The 6829-nt window shown below is 28.7% G+C and overlaps 1 protein-coding gene across 1 annotated transcript in view; it reads right to left on the bottom strand.

Moving 5' to 3' along the window:
* The window catches only part of LOC108750365 (sodium-independent sulfate anion transporter-like), a 15942-nt gene extending 14820 nt beyond the window's left edge, over window positions 1-1122 (bottom strand). Inside the window, exon 1 of the mRNA XM_018489771.1 lies at window positions 618-1122. The gene's annotated coding sequence lies outside the window, so the exon portion shown is untranslated. The remainder of the gene's footprint in view (window positions 1-617) is intronic.
* Between the last annotated feature and the right edge of the window lie 5707 nt (window positions 1123-6829).

Below are 6829 nucleotides of genomic sequence, written 5' to 3'. Positions count from 1 at the left end.
AGTTATTTAACGAACCGTTTAAATATCCATGTTCCCCTATTATACTTATAATATACTATAGATAACATGCATGTCTAAAAGGCATAAAAACATCTTCTAGATTGCGTTATCTGGGTAGCGAAAATAAAAATTGAAACGTAAATCGAATATAAGAGAAGAGTAATAGGAGCGTAAATGAAGCTTCTAGGAGGCAAAATTGAGACAACGAAACGTAAAAGAAGCGTAAATACCTCTTTTACGTTTTGTTGTTTCAATTTTCGCCTAAGCTTCGTTTACGCTTCTGTTACTCTCCTCTTATGTTTGACATGCGCTCCGGTTTTTATTTCCACCAGAGTCACATTAAATAGAAAATCACTGTTAAATTATTATTATTAAATTGAAAGAAAATTATTGTTAAATTGACTCTCATATATGCTCTTTATAATCGTTATATTGTTTTCAGAAAATGATTCTTATTCACGTATTTGTTTCAAATTCATCCGCTCTGCTAAAACGTCACGATCGACGCTCGTCTTTCTGCCGTATGCAGGATATCTCAGTGATTTTAAATTTATTTTCTTTAAATTTATGTATCTCGTTCGTATCCCTCACTGTGTCCAATCACAATGAGTACTCACCCTTGCGTTCGTGATATCACACGCGGCGATCAAGTTCGGTCCCTCGACGTTTCGGGTTCATCGTCGACTCGGCGGGAGCGTGAAGTCCGGCGTAGCGCATCGTCGCGCAACGAAGCGCGCGCGTTCACCGCTCGTCCGTTGCGAGCCCGGTGCTCTTCTCTTCCCGATACTTCCGCTTCTTCTCGGCCTGGTCTACTGCCAAAATGCTCTCTTTTGCGAGATTGCAATTCCACTACGCCAAAACAAGTCCACGGCCGGATGGATCAGGAATACGGAACGAATGCGTGTCCGCGTCCGCGTCCGCGCGAATCATCGACTCTCTCGAGCGAGCAGCCGGGTCGTTCGCTCGCTCACCTGCGGCCACGAACTGTTTCGTTCCGACAACCGCGAATTTACTTTTACGTTATGCACCGCCGTACCGCTATATCATCGCATTACCCCAGCACCGCACCAAATCGCCACGCGTTCCTCCTACCGCCCAAAGCGTTCCACCTGCGCCTGACCTCTCGTCTGAATATCGATGTTCCCCACTCGTCTGGGTTTTCTAGATACGAGCACATCCTAATCACAGACGATTTGTGATGCTAATAAGAACGTCTGGCAGATCCTCGGGATATGATTGTTCCATAATTACAATTAATATTCGAATTATTCTGACTTGCTCAATAATTCGGGCTGGTAATAATTTATGTCCTGAATAAAAAAATATTCTAATTAGTTAGTAATTAAATAATATAATGAAATCTATTACTGCGTGTGTGATACGATTCTCGAAAATATTTGAAATAATCACGAAAGACGAGATGTTCGAATGATTGATTTTTTAATATTTTACTTAATAAAAAAACTATAGATGAACGTTGCCAGTTTTATTGCGCTATTCATGTTTTATGTCTAATAAACGAATGATGTAACAACGCTGAATAGAACTAGATACAGCGAGTTCCCCGAACACTTTATTTTTCAAAACGGAAAAATGTTTGTTACATATCATATTTTTTATGCACATAAAGAAATAAAAATTATAATAAATATTAAATTTAATTTTTTTAACAGAACAATTAATAAACTACTAAAAAAAGATTAAATAATTTACACAATAATTTTAATATTTTATAAAATGTTTTATTTTAGAATTTCTGACCCTAATCTTTAAAGTATGCTATATTTTAAAATATTGCATTCTGCTCTGAAATTTCTGCATACATTTCTTATTTGCGTTATGCATTTATTATATATTCTTATTTATAAATTTTTAAATGACTGCAGATAATTATTAAGCGACGTCTTTTAGCACTCAAAAGCAAAAAATTTAAAGCTTTATAAATTGTAAGTTCAAGTAGCATAATGATATTAAGAGATAATTATGACGTTTAATAATAAACTAAAATAAACGTCTTTTGACGTCACATACACACACACACACACACACACACACACACACACACACATCCTACTTTTTTTAGATCATGTTTAAATTATCGTCGAATACAAAAAAAAGTATCTCGGGATACAAGTAAATAATTTGAGAAATCTCTGGATAAAATAAATATTATTGAAATAATAAATTCTACTACATAGAATATTTGCCAGATCTATACGTATCGTTAAATACATTTACACCAGGTCGAACACGTATACGACTTCGTATCGTATCGTATGATGATAATATCACGCATTTGGCCGTGATATATCCGATATATTAAATTATGTGACGTCGTATTCGCGCGTGTTACGTAGAACAATTCGTGCTAAAATAGTCCACGCTACAACTGAATGCAAAAAAAAAAAATAAATGATCATCAGAAGGAAAGAATAAAATGTCACGTATTTACAATTAAAACGATTTAGAGTCGCTTTTTTATCGATACGGATGATTTAAAATAAACAATATTAATTAAAAATAATGCCCTATCAAAGATCTTGAGATCGATACGCAATTATAATCAAAATTTGTAACATCGTGCATTTTATGTAATTAATGCTCGCAGTAGAGTGTGGCGATTCTGAAATCAAAAATATCACCAGTAGATATCTACTTAAATGAAAAATATATTAATTAATAAAACAAGCGATAAAATTATGCAGCATACATTTGCATTTTAATAAACGTACAAATATTTCTTAATGTGTATGATACTTTATCAATTTGCTTTTTCTTATTAAACGATAAATGTGTTTATGGAGTTGATGTATTGTTAAATAAGATTAAAGAAAAAGAACAAAAAAAAATATAATCATTTACTAATCATTAATAATATTAATTATACATATGTCAATTTAATTAGAATTATTATTACCGTCGCAGTAAAAGATATTTTCATATCAATAGGAATGTATATTAATTACAAATCTCTTTTTTATAATGCAAAAATATACAATAATAAAATAAATAAGTTATGAAACAAAAATCGTTTTATAATTTGATGCGAATTACAATTTTATTGTATGTAAAGTTGGATATATAATTAATTTAACGTTATATGATATTTTAGCAATATTATTGTGGAGATAGATTTTCCACTAAATCTCGAGATAGCAGTGAGTAATTTGCGTTTTTATTCTATTTTTTATTCGCAAATTATTTGTGTTTCTTAAATATAAAATGCAAATACTGCAAGTACTATGGCTACATTTTTATTGTATTTTTTAAACTCATTCGTTTCAGTAAGGTATGATTTTGAAACACGCGTTCATATAAATTACGCTTATTACAAATAAAATTTTCGCTTTGCTGAATAAACAATTTTAAGAATGTCTTTATTTTTCGAGAAAACTTGGAACTGCAATATATATATATAATAAAATTTTGTTGTGTATATGTATATATATATATATATATATATACACAACAAAATTTTGATCATTCCATCAGAATGTGGTAATAATCACTGTTTACAAACGGCAACATTATATAATTTGGTGCTCGACATGCAATATTGCGATAAGGAACAGAGCCTTCCAATGTGTGTGAGCCGAGATTTTTACTGCCTGCGCTTACTATCTCGCGATTGCTTCCGTTCTCTTACATCACCACGCACATGCCTATAATGTACTCGCATATGTATCGCAATAATACAATTATTGTAATGTAAGTCTAATTTAATAATAACTTTATTCTGAATGCGAAATAAAGTGAATGTGAAATTGAACTTTTTACGAGCGGTTAATTGGTTATAATTAATCTATTTCTTATATGTATATATAATTAAATATACAAGTAGATAATAGATACTTAAGAGGGCTATTCTCATCAAGCAATAAACAATAAGCAATTGTTCTTTTAAAAAAATAAGTTCTACGTTGCTAACATTTTTCATTTGCTGTGTTAAGTTTAAACAATATTTCAGAATTCTTTATTCAGTATAGACTAATATTGAAGATGTAATGGTATAAGTAATGTCCGTAACGCGACAAATCTTTTGCGATAATGTTCGTTTTTTAACAATTATGTGAAATAAAAAGGTGGAGATGTTTTTTATTCTCCATACAAAATATAGTTTTAAAAAAAACTTGTGAATTTTGCATTTGGATTTTTTTCATACTTAGCTAATTAGCTTAATTAACTCAATTAGCAATTAGTAAATACATACATATTTTTTTCTCATATTCATACTATCTAGAAAAAGTACATTTTTTAATTTGTTTGTTTTCTTTTTTGTTTCTCATCTTTTTAACTATGTCAAACGGTCTCTGAATTTTGAAATAAAATACTTGCAATATATTGCATCGATTTATTGAAATATTTTAATATTTTAATTTAAGATCTAAAATCTACAGAACATTAGAAAAATATTTAAAGAGATTTGAAGCTTTATATTGATAAGACAAAAAATTGTCTTAATAGATTTAATATATTGCATAATGTTATAGTTATATAATTATTACATAAACGGAATGTTTACATTCTATACTGTTTTATTCTTTTAAAAGTAAAGAGATCCTTTAACATCATTTAAAAAAGAATATCAACAATAGTTATTATAAGTCTAATTGACCCTTTTTAATTAATTATTAATAATATCGTACATATATGCAATTACTAATTACATAAGTATACATATCGTCTAAATTAGATAAGTCAGAGTTTAATTAGTATTTTGTTTTGATCAATTGCTGAATTTTGCAAAATAACTCAAAACAATTCCATAATCAAATTAATTAAGTCCATTATCTTTGTTAAAAGATAGAAGAAAAAGTTACAGAGAGATAAAAGATATAATAAGAAAAACAAGAGCGTTATTACTTTATCTCCAATATTTTTAATAATGGTTTCTATTAATCTTTCTTTAATGAAAATTTAAAAGTAATCAATAATTGAAAACAAAAGGTTATTAGCAATGCAAAAATTTCAAAGTACGAGATAAACGAAAAAAGATTAGTATCTTATATTCTTGAATTATTTTTAAATAAACTTTAACATAATTTTTATATCTTAAGTTTTACACATATATTATATATGTGTAATACACATATATTTTATCTATATTAAGATAACGATAATTATTATACATTGACATAACAATTATCATACTTGATTTGAAGATTGTACTGTCGAGATGTTTGGCAAAATTGATCGATAATTCAAAATAAAGATGTAATTAAATTCGATTTATTTGATTTGGAATGAAACACGATTTGTTGAGTTATCGTAACGTAATTTGGAAAATAATGATTATAACAGGTTGTAACAAGTAGGTACATATTCGCTTCGCATCGTTTACGTATAGCTCACAATCAGTTGCGTAAGTGTAAGCACACAATTTTCAATAGGAACACCGCTTGCGCGCAAGCACATCTTATTACCATAAAGTCTTACATGCCGCATTCCGCGAGATATTATCTCTTCCGTTCGTTAATGTACGAAATGGGAAAGGACGTTTAAGGTAACGATAATGACGATTGCAGTCACGTCAATTCGTTCCCGAAATGCTTTGATTCACGCTCTAAAGCTATTTCCCCACTAAATTCCTGAAGATTAAGCAAGTGCGAATTGCATAGAACTTTTGTTCTATATCTACGTCATCAGAACTTTGGCGTAAAATTTAGATTCTGAAAGGTTTACTTTTTCAATTTAATTTTAAAAATGTAGCAAATAAAAAAGAAATAAATCAGTTAACAAATTAATTAAACTTTTATTATTAACTTTGCTTAGTTTTATGATCATTTATGGATCATTATCAGAGAAAAGAATAAAGGCATTAAATACAAGATATATATTACTTAACATACTTATATATAATTACTTATATATAATTTACTTTGCTTATATGTTTTATCGCCATATAAAAAAATCTTTATAATTTTTTATTATTCTAATTTATGATAATCAATTCAAATTAAATTATAAAAAACTAATTTCCATTTAACCAGTTAAATAATTAATATAATTAAAGGAAAAAGAAGTTTTGTTCTCTGTTATCAGAAGTTTAATTTATATCTATTCCAAGACTTTTAAAATTATGAAAAGATAATGCAAATTTGAATTAATCAAATTTCTTAATTAAAGGTAATAATTTTATAACATCTTTCCTACGTTACATACATCTATATATATGTAAAAACGAGAAGCATATAGAAGTGTGTACTATTCATTCGTATGATTCTCATAATTGAATCTTGTTACGAGGGGCATTATCGTGAGCATATGTAAATATAACGGAACTCGATCGCATTACATGAATCGTATTAATCGCGTGCTATTTCACGTGTAGCTCTGGTAGATATCGTTCGTTTGATTTTATCGATTCGAAGTTACATAAGAAAGTTACAGCAAGAAATTTGTTCTTTATTTCACTCTTTTTTATACCGTATGCTATCTTGCATACTTTTTACGAATGCATTAATTTTTTATTAAGCACGATAATTTTTTTATTTTTTATTATAAGTATTATATTCGCTCAGTAATAAAAATTTGTAACACTTAACATATATATCCAAGTTTACTGGATATATATGTAGTATATACTGAATAAATGTAATTTTTGTGTCCTTTTATTGATTTATATTTATATTACTCACTTACTTTTGTCTTACATACAACATTTATGATTTTGCAGAAATAAAAAATTCATAACGACAGTGAAAGACGTCATGGTCTCACTGAAAAAGCAATCTAGAATATAAACTTTATTTCAAATGACACATTTTGCTTTGGCAATTAAAGTGCAGTTTACGTAACATTCTGCTTATTAGGTGTTAAATAAATCAAT

This window comes from Trachymyrmex septentrionalis, unplaced genomic scaffold (genome assembly GCF_001594115.1).
Source record: "Trachymyrmex septentrionalis isolate Tsep2-gDNA-1 unplaced genomic scaffold, Tsep1.0 scaffold367, whole genome shotgun sequence".
In the NCBI taxonomy this organism is placed as follows: Eukaryota; Metazoa; Arthropoda; class Insecta; order Hymenoptera; family Formicidae; genus Trachymyrmex; species Trachymyrmex septentrionalis.
The sequence above is the reverse complement of the archived record's forward strand: the minus strand, read 5'-3'. Positions and strand labels throughout refer to the sequence as shown.